Genomic DNA, 13,890 nt, shown 5'->3' with positions numbered 1-13,890 from the left:
TCATCTCACACGCTAGTAAAGTAATGCTCAAAATTCTCCAAGCCAGGCTTCAGCAATATGTGAACCGTGAACTTCCTGATGTTCAAGCTGGTTTTAGAAAAGGCAGAGGAACCAGAGATCAAATTGCCAACATCCGCTGGATCATGGAAAAAGCAAGAGAGTTCCAGAAAAACATCTATTTCTGCTTTATTGACTATGCCAAAGCCTTTGACTGTGTGGATCACAATAAACTGTGGAAGATTCTTCAAGAGATGGGAATCCCAGACCACCTGACCTGCCTCTTGAGAAACCTATATGCAGGTCAGGAAGCAACAGTTAGAACTGGACATGGAACAACAGACTGGTTCCAAATAGGAAAAGGAGTACGTCAAGGCTGTATATTGTCAGCCTGCTTATTTAACTTCTATGCAGAGTACATCATGAGAAACGCAGGACTGGAAGAAACACAAGCTGGAATCAAGATTGCCGGGAGAAATATCAATAACCTCAGATATGCAGATGACACCACCCTTATGGCAGAAAGTGAAGAGGAACTCAAAAGCCTCTTGATGAAAGTGAAAGTGGAGAGTGAAAAAGTTGTCTTAAAGCTCAACATTCAGAAAATGAAGATCATGGCATCTGGTCCCATCACTTCATGGGAAATAGATGGGGAAACAGTGGAAACAGTGTCAGACTTTATTTTTCTGGGCTCCAAAATCACTGCAGATGGTGACTGCAGCCATGAAATTAAAAGATGCTTACCCCTTGCAAGGAAAGTTATGACCAACCTAGATAGCATATTCAAAAGCAGAGACATTACTTTGCCAACAAAGGTCCGTCTAGTCAAGGCTATGGTTTTTCCAGTGGTCATGTATGGATGTGAGAGTTGGACTGTGAAGAAGGCTGAGCGTTGAAGAATTGCTGCTTTTGAACTATGGTGTTGGAGAAGACTTTTGAGAGTCCCTTGGACTGCAAGGAGATCCAACCAGTCCATTCTGAAGGAGATCAGCCCTGGGATTTCTTTGGAAGGAATGATGCTAAAGCTGAAACTCCAGTACTTTGGCCACCTCATGCAAAGAGTTGACTCATTGGAAAAGACTCTGATGCTGGGAGGGATTGGGGGCAGGAGGAGAAGGGGACAACAGAGGATGAAATGGCTGGATGGCATCACTGACTCAATGGATGTGAGTCTGGGTGAACTCCGGGAGATGGTGATGGACAGGGAGGCCTGGCATGCTGTGGTTCATGGGGTCGCAAAGAGTTGGACACGACTGAGTGGCTGAACTGACCTGAACTGAACTGAAGGCCCACTTGACCTCACATTCCAGGATATCTGGCTCTAGGTGAGTGACCACACCATCATAGTTATCTGGGTGTTTAAGACTTTCGTATAGTTCTTTTGTATATTCTTGCCACTTCTTAATCTCTTCTGCTTCTGTTAGGTCTTTATTGTTTCTGCCCTTTATCATGCCCATCCTGCACGAAATTTTCCCTTGATATAGCCAATTTTCTTGAGGGGATCTCTAGTCTTTCCCATTCTATTGTTTTCCTATATTTCTTTCCACTGTTCATTTACAAAGACATTCTTATCTCTACTTGCTATTCTCTGGAGCTCTGCATTCAGATGGTATACCTTTCCTCCTCTCCTTTGTCTTCTGCTTTTCTTCTTTCCTCAGCTATTTGTGAAGTGCCTCAGCAACCACTTTGCTTTCCTGCATTTCTTTTTCTTGGGGATAGTTTTGGTCACCACCTTCTGTACAATGTTATACACCTCTGTCCATAGGTCTTCAGGCACTCTGTCTACCAGGTCTAATCTCTTGAATCTATTTGTCACTCCACTGTATAATCATAAGGGATTTGGTTTAGGTCATACCTGAACAGCCTAGTGGTTTTTCCTATGTTTTTCTATTTAAGCCTGAATTTTGTAATAAGGTGGCCAGGATCTGAGCCACAGTCAGCTCCAGGTATTGTTTTTACTAACTGTATAGAGCATCTCCATCTTTGGCTGCAAAAATATAATCAATCTGATTTCAGTATTGACCATCTATTGATGTCTATGTATAGAGTTGTCTCTTGGGTTGTTGGAAAAGGGTCTTTGCTATGACCAGTGTGTTCTCTTCAAAAAACTCTTTTAACCTTTGCCCTGCTTCATTTTGTACTCCAAGGCCAAACCTAATATTATTTTGGGGTATCTCTTGCTTCCTACTTTTGCATTTTAATCCCCAATGATGAAAAAGACATCTTTTTTGGTGTTAGTTCTAGAAGGTGTTGTAGGTCTTCATACAACAGGTCAACTTCAGGTTTTTCAGCATCAGTGAAAAATCAGTGGTTGGGCCATGGACTGTGATGTTGAATGGTTTGCCTTGGAAGTGAACTGAGATCATTCTGTTTTTGAGGTTGCACCCACGTACTGCCTTTAGGATTCTTTTGTTGACTATCAGGACTACTCCATTTCTTCTACGGGATTCTTGCCCACAGTAGTAGATATAATGTTCAACTGAATTAAATTTGCCCATTCCCGTCCATTTCAGTCCAGTGATTCCTAAGATGTTGATGTTCACTCTTGTCGTCTCTTACTTGCCCATGCCCAATTTACCTAGATTCATGGATGTAACATTCCAGGTTCCTTTGCGCGATTGTTCTTTACAGCATCAGACTTTACTTTCACTACCACACACAATCACAACTGAGTGTCATCTCTGCTTTGGCCCAGCTGCTTCATTCTCTTTGGAGCTATTAGTAATTGCCCTCCACTCTTCTGCATAGAGGTGATGGCAATGGCAACCCACTCCAGTACTCTTGCCTGGAGAATCCCAGGGACAGGGGAGCCTGGTGGGCTGCCGTCTATGGGGTCGCACAGAGTCAGACACGACTGAAGTGACTTAGCAGCAGCAGGTTCTACATAGCAATAGTTAGAAACAGACATGGAACAACAGACTGGTTCCAATTTGGGAAAGGAGTATGTTAAGGTTGTATATTGTCACCCTGCTTATTTAACTTATATGCAGAATACCTCATGTGAAATGTTGGGCTGGATGAGCACAAGCTGGAATTAAGATTGCGGGGAGAAATATCAATAACATCAGGTATGCAGATGACACCACCCTTATGGCAGAAAGTGAAGAGGAACTAAACAGCCTCTTGATGAAAGTGAAAGAGGAGAGTGAAAAAGCTGGCTAAAAGCTCAACATTCAAAAAACTAAGATCATGGCATCTGGTCCCATCACTTCATGGAAAATAGATGGGGAAACAATGGAAACAGAGACAGACTTTATTATCTTGGGCTCCAAAATCACTGCAGATGGTGACTGCAGCCATGAAATTAAAAGACGCTGTCCTTGGAAGAAAAGCTATGACCAACCTAGACAGCATATTAAAAAGCATAGACATTACTTTGCTGACAAAGTTTTATATAGTCAAAGTTGTGGTTTTTCTAGTAGTCATGTATGGATGTGAGAGTTGGACCATAAAGAATGCTGAGCACTGAAGAATTGATGCTTTTGAACTGTGGTGTTGGAGAAGACTCTTGAGAGTCCTTTGAACTGCAAGGAGATCCAACCAGTCCATCCTAAAGGAAATCAGTCCTGAATATTCATTGAAAGGACTGATGCTGAAGCTGAAACTCCAATACTTTGGCCACCTGATGAGAAAAACTGACTCATTGGAAAAGATCCTGATGCTGGGAAAGATTGAAGGCAGGAGGAGAAGGGGTGGAGAGAAGATGAGATGGTTGGATGGCATCACTGACTCCATGGACATGAGTTTGAGTGAGCTCTGGAAGTTGGTGATGGTCAGGGAAGTCTGGCATGTTGCAGTCCATGGGGTCAGAAAGAGTTGGACACGACTGAGTGACTGAACTGAACTGAACTTTCCCATAGCATATTGGACATCTTTAGACTCCAATAAGCCTGTTTGAAGGGGGACAAAACTTAGTATAACATATGTCTATGATAGTGTATTTATTAGTAATTTTTCTATTATCTGTAGTCTTATCTGGGGCAGGACCCCAATCTTATTCTTTATCAAATCCAGCAAGCATTGGCTCACATTAGACAGCTAGAAATATTGATTAGATACTGTGTAGAGTACCTAGCACTAATAGGCAGTAATATAGTAAATAATATTTTCAATACATAATATATCAGTGTATTATTCTTCTTCAAGAGACTAGTCGACTTTTACCATGTGCTCATTATATGTGCCATCCACATAAGGTAGAAATATGACCGCAAATGACGCTTATCATTAGAGTCTGGAGCATAATCATGTTAATGATTTTGCCGCTAGTGAAAAGTTTTAAAACTTAGAATTATTTTTATTACTATCTACTCAAGTCACAAAGATCAAAAGTAATCAGTACTCAACTGTTGTATAAAACAAGTGAATTTTTTTCCCCAAGAGTGTTCAAAGCTATATGTTTACCTACTCTCTAGAATTTTAATGTCCTTAATTGTCAGCATTATTTATTTATTTATTTATTTTTTAAATTTTATTTTATTTTTAAACTTTACATAACTGTATTAGTTTTGCCAAATATCAAAATGAATCCACCACAGGTATACATGTGTTCCCCATCCTGAACCCTCCTCCCTCCTCCCTCCCCATTCCATCCCTCTGGGTCGTCCCAGTGCACCAGCCCCAAGCATCCAGTATCGTGCATCGAACCTGGACTGGCAACTCATTTCATACATGATATTTTACATGTTTCAATGCCATTCTCCCAAATCTTCCCACCCTCTCCCTCTCCCACAGAGTCCATAAGACTGTTCTATACATCAGTGTCTGTTTTGCTGTCTTGTACACAGGGTTATTGTTACCATCTTTCTAAATTCCATATATATGTGTTAGTATACTGTATTGGTGTTTTTCTTTCTGGCTTACTTCACTCTGTATAATAGGCTCCAGTTTCATCCACCTCATTAGAACTGATTCAAATGTATTCTTTTTAATGGCTGAATAATACTCCATTGTGTATATGTACCACAGCTTTCTTATCCATTCATCTGCTGATGGACATCTAGGTTGCTTCCATGTCCTGGCTATTATAAACAGTGCTGCGATGAACATTGGGGTACAAGTATCTCTTTCCCTTCTGGTTTCCTCAGTGTGTATGCCCAGCAGTGGGATTGCTGGATCATAAGGCAGGTCTATTTCCAGTTTTTTAAGGAATCTCCACACTGTTCTCCATAGTGGCTGTACTAGTTTGCATTCCCACCAACAGTGTAAGAGGGTTCCCTTTTCTCCACACCCTCTCCAGCATTTATTACTTGTAGACTTTTGGATCGCAGCCATTCTGACTGGTGTGAAATGGTACCTCATAGTGGTTTTGATTTGCATTTCTCTGATAATGAGTGATGTTGAGCATCTTTTCATGTGTTTGTGAGCCATCTGTATGTCTTCTTTGGAGAAATGTCTATTTAGTTCTTTGGCCCAGTTTTTGATTGGGTCATTTATTTTTCTGGAGTTGAGCTGTAGGAGTTGCTTGTATATTCTCGAGATTAGTTGTTTATCAGTTGCTTCATTTGCTATTATCTTCTCCCATTCTGAAGGCTGTCTTTTCACCTTGCTAATAGTTTCCTTTGATGTGCAGAAGCTTTTAAGGTTAATTAGGTCCCATTTGTTTATTTTTGCTTTTATTTCCAATATTCTGGGAGGTGGGTCATAGAGGATCCTGCTGTGATGTATGTCAGAGAGTGTTTTGCCTATGTTCTCCTCTAGGAGTTTTATAGTTTCTGGTCTTACGTTTAGATCTTTAATCCATTTTGAGTTTATTTTTGTGTATGGTGTTAGAAAGTGTTCTAGTTTCATTCTTTTACAAGTGGTTGACCAGAGTTCCCAGCACCACTTGTTAAAGAGATTGTCTTTAATCCATTGTATATTCTTGCCTCCTTTGTCAAAGATAAGGTGTCCATATGTGCGTGGATTTATCTCTGGGCTTTCTATTTTGTTCCATTGATCTATATTTCTGTCTTTGTGCCAGTACCATACTGTCTTGATAACTGTGGCTTTGTAGTAGAGCCTGAAGTCAGGTAGGTTGATTCCTCCAGTTCCATTCTTCTTTCTCAAGATCGCTTTGGCTATTCGAGGTTTTTTGTTTTTCCATACAAATTGTGAAATTATTTGTTCTAGCTCTGTGAAGAATGCTGTTGGTAGCTTGATAGGGATTGCATTGAATCTATAGATTGCTTTGGGTAGTATACTCATTTTCACTATATTGATTCTTCCAATCCATGAACATGGTATATTTCTCCATCTGTTAGTGTCCTCTTTGATTTCTTTCACCAGTGTTTTATAGTTTTCTATATATAGGTCTTTAGATTCTTTAGGTAGATATATTCCTAAGTATTTTATTCTTTCCATTGCAATGGTGAATGGAATTGTTTCCTTAATTTCTCTTTCTGTTTTCTCATTATTAGTGTATAGGAATGCAAGGGATTTCTGTGTGTTGATTTTATATCCTGCAACTTTACTATAGTCATTGATTAGTTCTAGTAATTTTCTGGTGGAGTCTTTAGGGTTTTCTATGTAGAGGATCATGTCATCTGCAAACAGTGAGAGCTTTACTTCTTCTTTTCCAGTTTGGATTCCTTTTATTTCTTTTTCTGTTCTGATTGCTGTGGCCAAAACTTCCAAAACTATGTTGAATAGTAATGGTGAAAGTGGGCACCCTTGTCTTGTTCCTGACTTTAGAGGAAATGCTTTCAATTTTTCACCAAAAAGAGACAAAGATGGTCACTACATTATGATCAAAGGATCAATCCAAGAAGAAGATATAACAATTATAAATATATATGCACCCAACACGGGAGTACCGCAGTATGTAAGACAAATGCTAACAAGTATGAAAGAAGAAATTAACAATAACACAATAATAGTGGGAGACTTTAATACCCCACTCACACCTATGGATAGATCAACTAAACAGAAAATTAACAAGGAAACACAAACTTTAAACGATACAATAGACCAGTTAGACCTAATTGATATCTATAGGACATTTCATCCCAAAACAATGAATTTCACCTTCTTCTCAAGCGCACATGGAACCTTCTCCAGGATAGATCACATCCTGGGCCATAAAGCTAGCCTTGGTAAATTCAAAAAAATTGAAATCATTCCAAGCATCTTTTCTGACCAGAATGCAGTAAGATTAGATCTCAATTACAGGAGAAAAACTATTAAAAAAATCCAACATATGGAGGCTGAACAACACGCTGCTGAATAACCAACAAATCACAGAAGAAATCAAAAAAGAAATCAAAATTTGCATAGAAACGAATGAAAATGAAAAGACAACAACCCAAAACCTGTGGGACACGGTAAAAGCAGTCCTAAGGGGAAAGTTCATAGCAATACAGGCACACCTCAAGAAACAAGAAAAAAGTCAAATAAATAACCTAACTCTACACCTAAAGCAACTAGAAAAGGAAGAAATGAAGAACCCCAGGGTTAGTAGAAGGAAAGAAATCTTAAAAATTAGAGCAGAAATAAATGCAAAAGAAACAAAAGAGACCATAGCAAAAATCAACAAAACCAAAAGCTGGTTCTTTGAAAGGATAAATAAAATTGACAAACCATTAGCCAGACTCATCAAGAAACAAAGGGAGAAAAATCAAATCAATAAAATTAGAAATGAAAATGGAGAGATCACAACAGACAACACAGAAATACAAAGGATCATAAGAGACTACTATCAACAATTATATGCCAATAAAATGGACGAGGAAGAAATGGACAAATTCTTAGAAAAGTACAACTTTCCAAAACTCGATCAGGAAGAAATAGAAAATCTTAACAGACCCATCACAAGCACGGAAATTGAAACTGTAATAAAAAATCTTCCAGCAAACAAAAGCCCAGGTCCAGATGGCTTCACAGCTGAATTCTACCAAAAATTTAGAGAAGAGCTAACACCTATCCTGCTCAAACTCTTCCAGAAAATTGCAGAGGATGGTAAACTTCCAAACTCATTCTATGAGGCCACCATCACCCTAATACCAAAACCTGACAAAGATCCCACAAAAAAAGAAAACTACAGGCCAATATCACTGATGAACATAGATGCAAAAATCCTTAACAAAATTCTAGCAATCAGAATCCAACAACACATTAAAAAGATCATACACCATGACCAAGTGGGCTTTATCCCAGGGATGCAAGGATTCTTCAATACCCGCAAATCAATCAATGTAATACACCACATTAACAAATTGAAAAATAAAAACCATATGATTATCTCAATAGATGCAGAGAAAGCCTTTGACAAAATTCAACATCCATTTATGATAAAAACTCTCCAGAAAGCAGGAATAGAAGGAACATACCTCAACATAATCAAAGCTATATATGTCAGCATTATTTAATGGTACAGGTTTATATCCAAGCAAGAATTCATGGGACAGTCCTCTCATACATGTCATTTGCATTTATATTTCTAAGTTCTTCATTAATGTCTAAACTTTAAATTCAATGCCTGGTGTGCCTGTTTCCTGATATACATTTTCTCCTTCTTATATCATTAATTTGAATATTTATGACTTTTCCATTGTATCGTTCCTTTACATTATTTGGTTGTAAGCAGGTGACCTTGAATTTGTCAGATACTCTTAACTATCATACAGAGTTCTGACAGAATTACTGTGGTCTAGCTGCTGTTTGCCTAAGCATAACAATGGGCACTAGCAAAGTGAGATCTACTTGCTACTCTGCTGTTGATTCCCTCTATGATTCGGGATAGATCACTAGCCTGCCCACCTTCCTTCTATTCTCACAGCTGAGTTGGTAAACAGCAACCTTCTCTTCCCAGACTATTAGGTCCTGGCATTTTTATGCTGTCACATGTTTTAGTGGCTTGTGCTGTTTTTATTTCAGGGGAGGAGGAGTACTTACTAATCTTATAAGAGTGTTGGGAAAATTAATTAGTTATTGTTCACAAAGTACTTTGAAGATTAAAAGCCCAGAATAAATGCTTATTATTGCTTTATGTACTCCAAGGGCATAGCTGGGCAGGCAGGAGAATGTATTTCCCACAGATGAAAGGATTATGCAACTTAGAAAACTGGTGTAGGATTTTAAGGTTGGCAAACAGGTTACTCAGGATTGCATATGTGGGAATTAACTCTCACCAGAACACAAATGTTCCACCCAAAACCTGGAAGAAAGTCATTTGTTAGAACTAGTGCTGACTTCAAAAATATTCTAGCCAATATGATTATCATTTCATGATACTGAGTGAAATGGTAAGAGTGATGAGTTTCTCAGGCAGAGATGAAAGGAAGCAGAAAGGTAGCTCCAGGGCTCTGAGGAGCTAATGCTCGTGCAGAGCTCTCAGAACCCGACTTGATGAGATGGGAGTCCTGGCTGACTGGAATCATGCTCGGTCAAGCTCAGCATACTCAGCAGGGTTCTAGCTGAGGTCAGAGACATATAGTAGAAACTTCAAATGCATATCTAATCTTGAACACTGCTGGAAGAGTTTAGTTTGGTATAACTTTTCTGGAAGAGAAGATAATAATTACCCAAACTCTTCAAAGGGTACATATCCTTAAATCATCAGTTTCCTTCCTAGGAATTCACCTTTAGGAATACTTATCTGTTTTCTTGGGTACCACTGATACCTGCAAAAATTTGAACAATGCAAATGTTCAATAATAAGGGATTGATAAAGTAATGGTTCAAACATAAAATTAAATGTTATAAAGTTGTTAACAATGAGATTCTAGACTGTTAACAAGAAAACATATCCAGCTGACAAAAAGCCAGCTAAGTAACATAAAAACACTACCATATGGGAAATAGATGGGAAAACAGTGGAAACAGTGTCAGACTTTATTTTTATGGGCTCCAAAATCACTGCAGATGGTGACTGCAGCCATGAAATGAAAAGACGCTTACCCCTTGGAAGGAAAGTTATGACCAACCTAGATAGCATATTCAAAAGCAGAGACATTACTTTGCCAACAAAGGTCTGTCTAGTCAAGGCTATGGTTTTTCCAGTGGTCATGTATGGATGTGAGAGTTGGACTGTGAAGAAGGCTGAGCGCGGAAGAATTGGTGCTTTTGAACTGTGGTGTTGGAGAAGACTTTTGAGAGTCCCTTGGACTGCAAGGAGATCCAACCAGTCCATTCCGCAGGAGATCGGCCCTGGGATTTCTTTGGAAGGAATGATGCTAAAGCTGAAACTCCAGTACTTTGGCCACCTCATGCGAAGAGTTGACTCATTGGAAAAGACTCTGATGCTGGGAGGGACTGGGGGCAGGAGGAGAAGGGGACGACAGAAGATGAGATGGCTGGATGGCATCACTGACTCAATGGATGTGAGTCTGGGTGAACTCCGGGAGTTGGTGATGGACAGAGAGGCCTGGTGTGCTGCGATTCATGGGGTCGCAAAGAGTCGGACACGACTGAGCGACTGATCTGATCTGACCTGATCTGATATGTAAGATACATAACTAATAAGGATCTACTGTATAGTATATGGAACTCTTCTCAATACTCTGTAAAGACCTAAAAAGAGGAAAGACGGAAAAAGAATCTAAAAGAGTAGATATATGTATATGTATAACCGAATCACTTTGCTGTACAGCAGAAACTAACACAATATTGTAAATCGACTGTATTCCAATGAAAATTTAAAAAGAAAGCCAGCTATAACTACTATATATATCATGATGAAGAGACTTTGAAGCATTTTTATTTTCTTGTCTGCTTATCTCTATTTCCTAATTTCTCTATTCTAAGTATTTATTACTTTTATAATTTGAAAAATCTTTCTTACAGAAAAAGAAAACATACATTCTGCCTGCAATGCAGGAGACCCTGGTTTGATTACTGGGTTGGGAAGATCTCATGAAGAAGGGATATATTACCCACTCCAGTATACTTGGGCTTCCCTTGTGGCTCAGCTGGTAAAGAATCTGCCTGCAATGTGGGAGACCTGGGTTTGATCCCTGGGATGGGAAGATCCCCTGGAGAAGAGAAAGGCTATTCACTCCAGTATTCCGACCTGGAGAATTCCATGGACTGCATAGTCCATGGGGTTGGAAAGAGTCAGACACAACTGACCGACTTTCACTTTCACATCAGCATTCACATGGAAGGAAATATACAATATAATAAGACTATAATATTGGTACAAAGTCTTTGAAAAGATTCAAAACAAATAAAGGGGGAGAAATGAATGATAGGCTAGTGTTGTTTATCTTATACCTTATCAGTTTTCTTCTTGGCCTCAATTTTCTCTGAAACTTTCTATGATGTGGTTTGTCTCCATTGGTCTGCATAAGCCTTTTCCAAGGTTTATATCCAGAATTCATTGGCTCCCCCACTGCCCAAGCTTAGGCTTGAGATACTGGGGATCTACTCTGCATCCACTGGAAGGACAAACTAGAAGTATGGGGAAGTTAGTGCCCTGTGGGCAAAATATTTGACCAATGGAAGACAGGAGCCAGTGGGTATAGTCTTCTCTTCTTTCCCTGGATACATTGCCCTAAGATGGAGTAGCTCATACACTTCTCTGAAGACTAATATAAGGATGAGCAATCAATATCATTCCATACACAGAAGTGGTCAGCTCCATAAAGCACTCTCTTATTTGACTCTTTCCTCCTGCTCTGGCCCATTTCTGCTTTTCCTCAGTTTTGCTTCATGTTATACTCTCCAAGAAAGTGGCAGCACCCAGGCTTTGCCTTGGGCTCTGTTTGCTGGGGAACATCAAACTAAAACACATTATGAGAGACACATAGACAAAGAAGCACTGGATTTCAAAGATACTTTGCCATTTATTCAATCAAACTGAAAATAATATTGAATTTAATTCTTATAACAACTTTTATAATCAAAGAAACTTTGGACAATTTGAGAACCCTGCCCAAATACACAGAGCTAGAAACTTGAATTAGGAGTGTCCAATACCAAATATGATATCCCTCGTGCAACACGGTATACATGATCTAGAAACACAGCCTATAGAAGAATCTTCAGAGATGTTTCTTATCTCAAGGAGTAGAGTCAGGCTAAGTAACCACAACCAGAACATATGAAACATGAAACATAAAGGATGGGTTTTTAGTAAAATGCTAAATTATGTAACACAAACTATAATGGCTATCAAATTCAGAAATAAAAGAGAAATTCCAGAGGCTAGAAGAAGTCTCGGACAAGGAAGATATTGCACCAAAGCTGAATCTTGAAGAGGGAGCATAATTTAAGATGAAAGAAAGAGGGGAGTGAAGATAAAGCAATTCATGTTTGAGATGACAGCAAAGGGATTAGGGTGACATGTGGGTGAACTGGGAGAGGGAGTTCAGAACAAAAGGAAAATGCCTGGTGGTGGGCTTTAGTAGACCTGGTTCCTGAAGAGCCAGGTTATTGCTGCTTGAAAGCAAGTAGAAGAATGTATGTTTGTTACACAGGGAAAAGGAGCCATTCATCCCTTCTGAGCAGAAGAAAGGTAAGATCATACTGTGGATGGAATGACTTTATAGGAAGAACAATGTAAAGACAAGGAGATTTGCCTATTGTGTTAGAGTCACAAAATGTTCCAATATTTTGCTTGGTAGATGTAAGAATTCTGTGTTTATAAATTAAACACATATACGGATCTAGTGCAATTATGGAAGGGCATATCATGAAAATATGGCTTAGAATGCTCTAGAGTCCTCCCTTATAAGAATGTAACCTCCTATAACAGAAATTTAATGTTAGCTAATGAACTTAAAAGATGCTTGCTCCTTGGAAGAAAAGCTATGACCAACTTAGACAGCATATTAAAAAGCAGAGACATTACTTTGCTGACAAAGGTCCATCTAGTCAAAGCTGTGGTTTTTCCAGTAGTCATGTATGGATGTGAGAGTTGGACCATAAAGAATGCTGAGCACTGAAGAATTGATGCTTTTGAACTGTGGTGTTGGAGAAGACTCTTGAGAGTCCCTTGGACTGCAAGGAGATCCAACCAGTCCATCCTAAAGGAGATCAGTCCTGGCTGTTCATTGCAAGGACTGATGCTGAAGCTGAAACTCCAATACTTTGGCCACCTGATGGGAAGAACTGACTCATTGGAAAAGACCCTGATGCTGGGAAAGATTGAAGGCAGGAGAAGAAGGGGACGACAGAGGATGAGATGGTTGGATAGTATCACCGACTCGATGGATGTTGAGTTTGAGCAAGCTCCAGGAGTTGGTGATGGACAGGGAGGCCTTATGTGCTGCAGTCCATGGGGTCTCAAATAGTCGGACACAACTGAGCGACTGAACTGAGCTGAAGACCATGAAAACAGAGAGCATTTATTTAATAGTTAGTATGTCCTGGGCACTGTGCCAAGTTCTTGACATGTCATTAATCCTAAAAACCCTTTTATGATTTCCCATATCCACTTGGGGAACTAATGTTGAGAGAGGTTCAGTAATTTGTCCATATTTAGAGGCTGTTTGGGTAAACTCTGGGAGTTGGTGATGGACGGGGAGGCCTGGCGTGCTGCGATTCATGGGATCGCAAACAGTTGGACACAACTGAGCGACTGAACTGAACTGAAGAGGCTAGCAAATATGATAAGAGTCATAATTCCAACTCGCTTTGTTTAACTCCTTAGCTGAAATTCTTTCTCTCTTTTTGGGTTAGCTGCCCAAAGCCCTTCCCCTGGGAAGGTTTAAGTTACCTAAGACACAAAAGGGACACTTGTTCTTCACAAGCATCCATGTCAACTCATTCAAATTTAAGAACTTCTCAGGTTAGGAGGATCTTAGAAGCCTCAGTATCAATCTAGTTGGTTGACAAATTCCTCAGCTAAGTTGATTTGGCATTGAGGAAATTTAATTCAGAGCAATTTCCCATCACTCACAGACTACAGTAAAATTAAATCATGAAATTTGCCAACATACTTATGCTGACATACCTGTTTATGATGGAGAAAAA

The sequence above is a fragment of the Bubalus kerabau genome, chromosome 1, assembly GCF_029407905.1.
Source record: "Bubalus kerabau isolate K-KA32 ecotype Philippines breed swamp buffalo chromosome 1, PCC_UOA_SB_1v2, whole genome shotgun sequence".
NCBI lineage: Eukaryota > Metazoa > Chordata > Mammalia > Artiodactyla > Bovidae > Bubalus > Bubalus kerabau.
Note: the sequence above shows the minus strand (reverse complement) of the source record.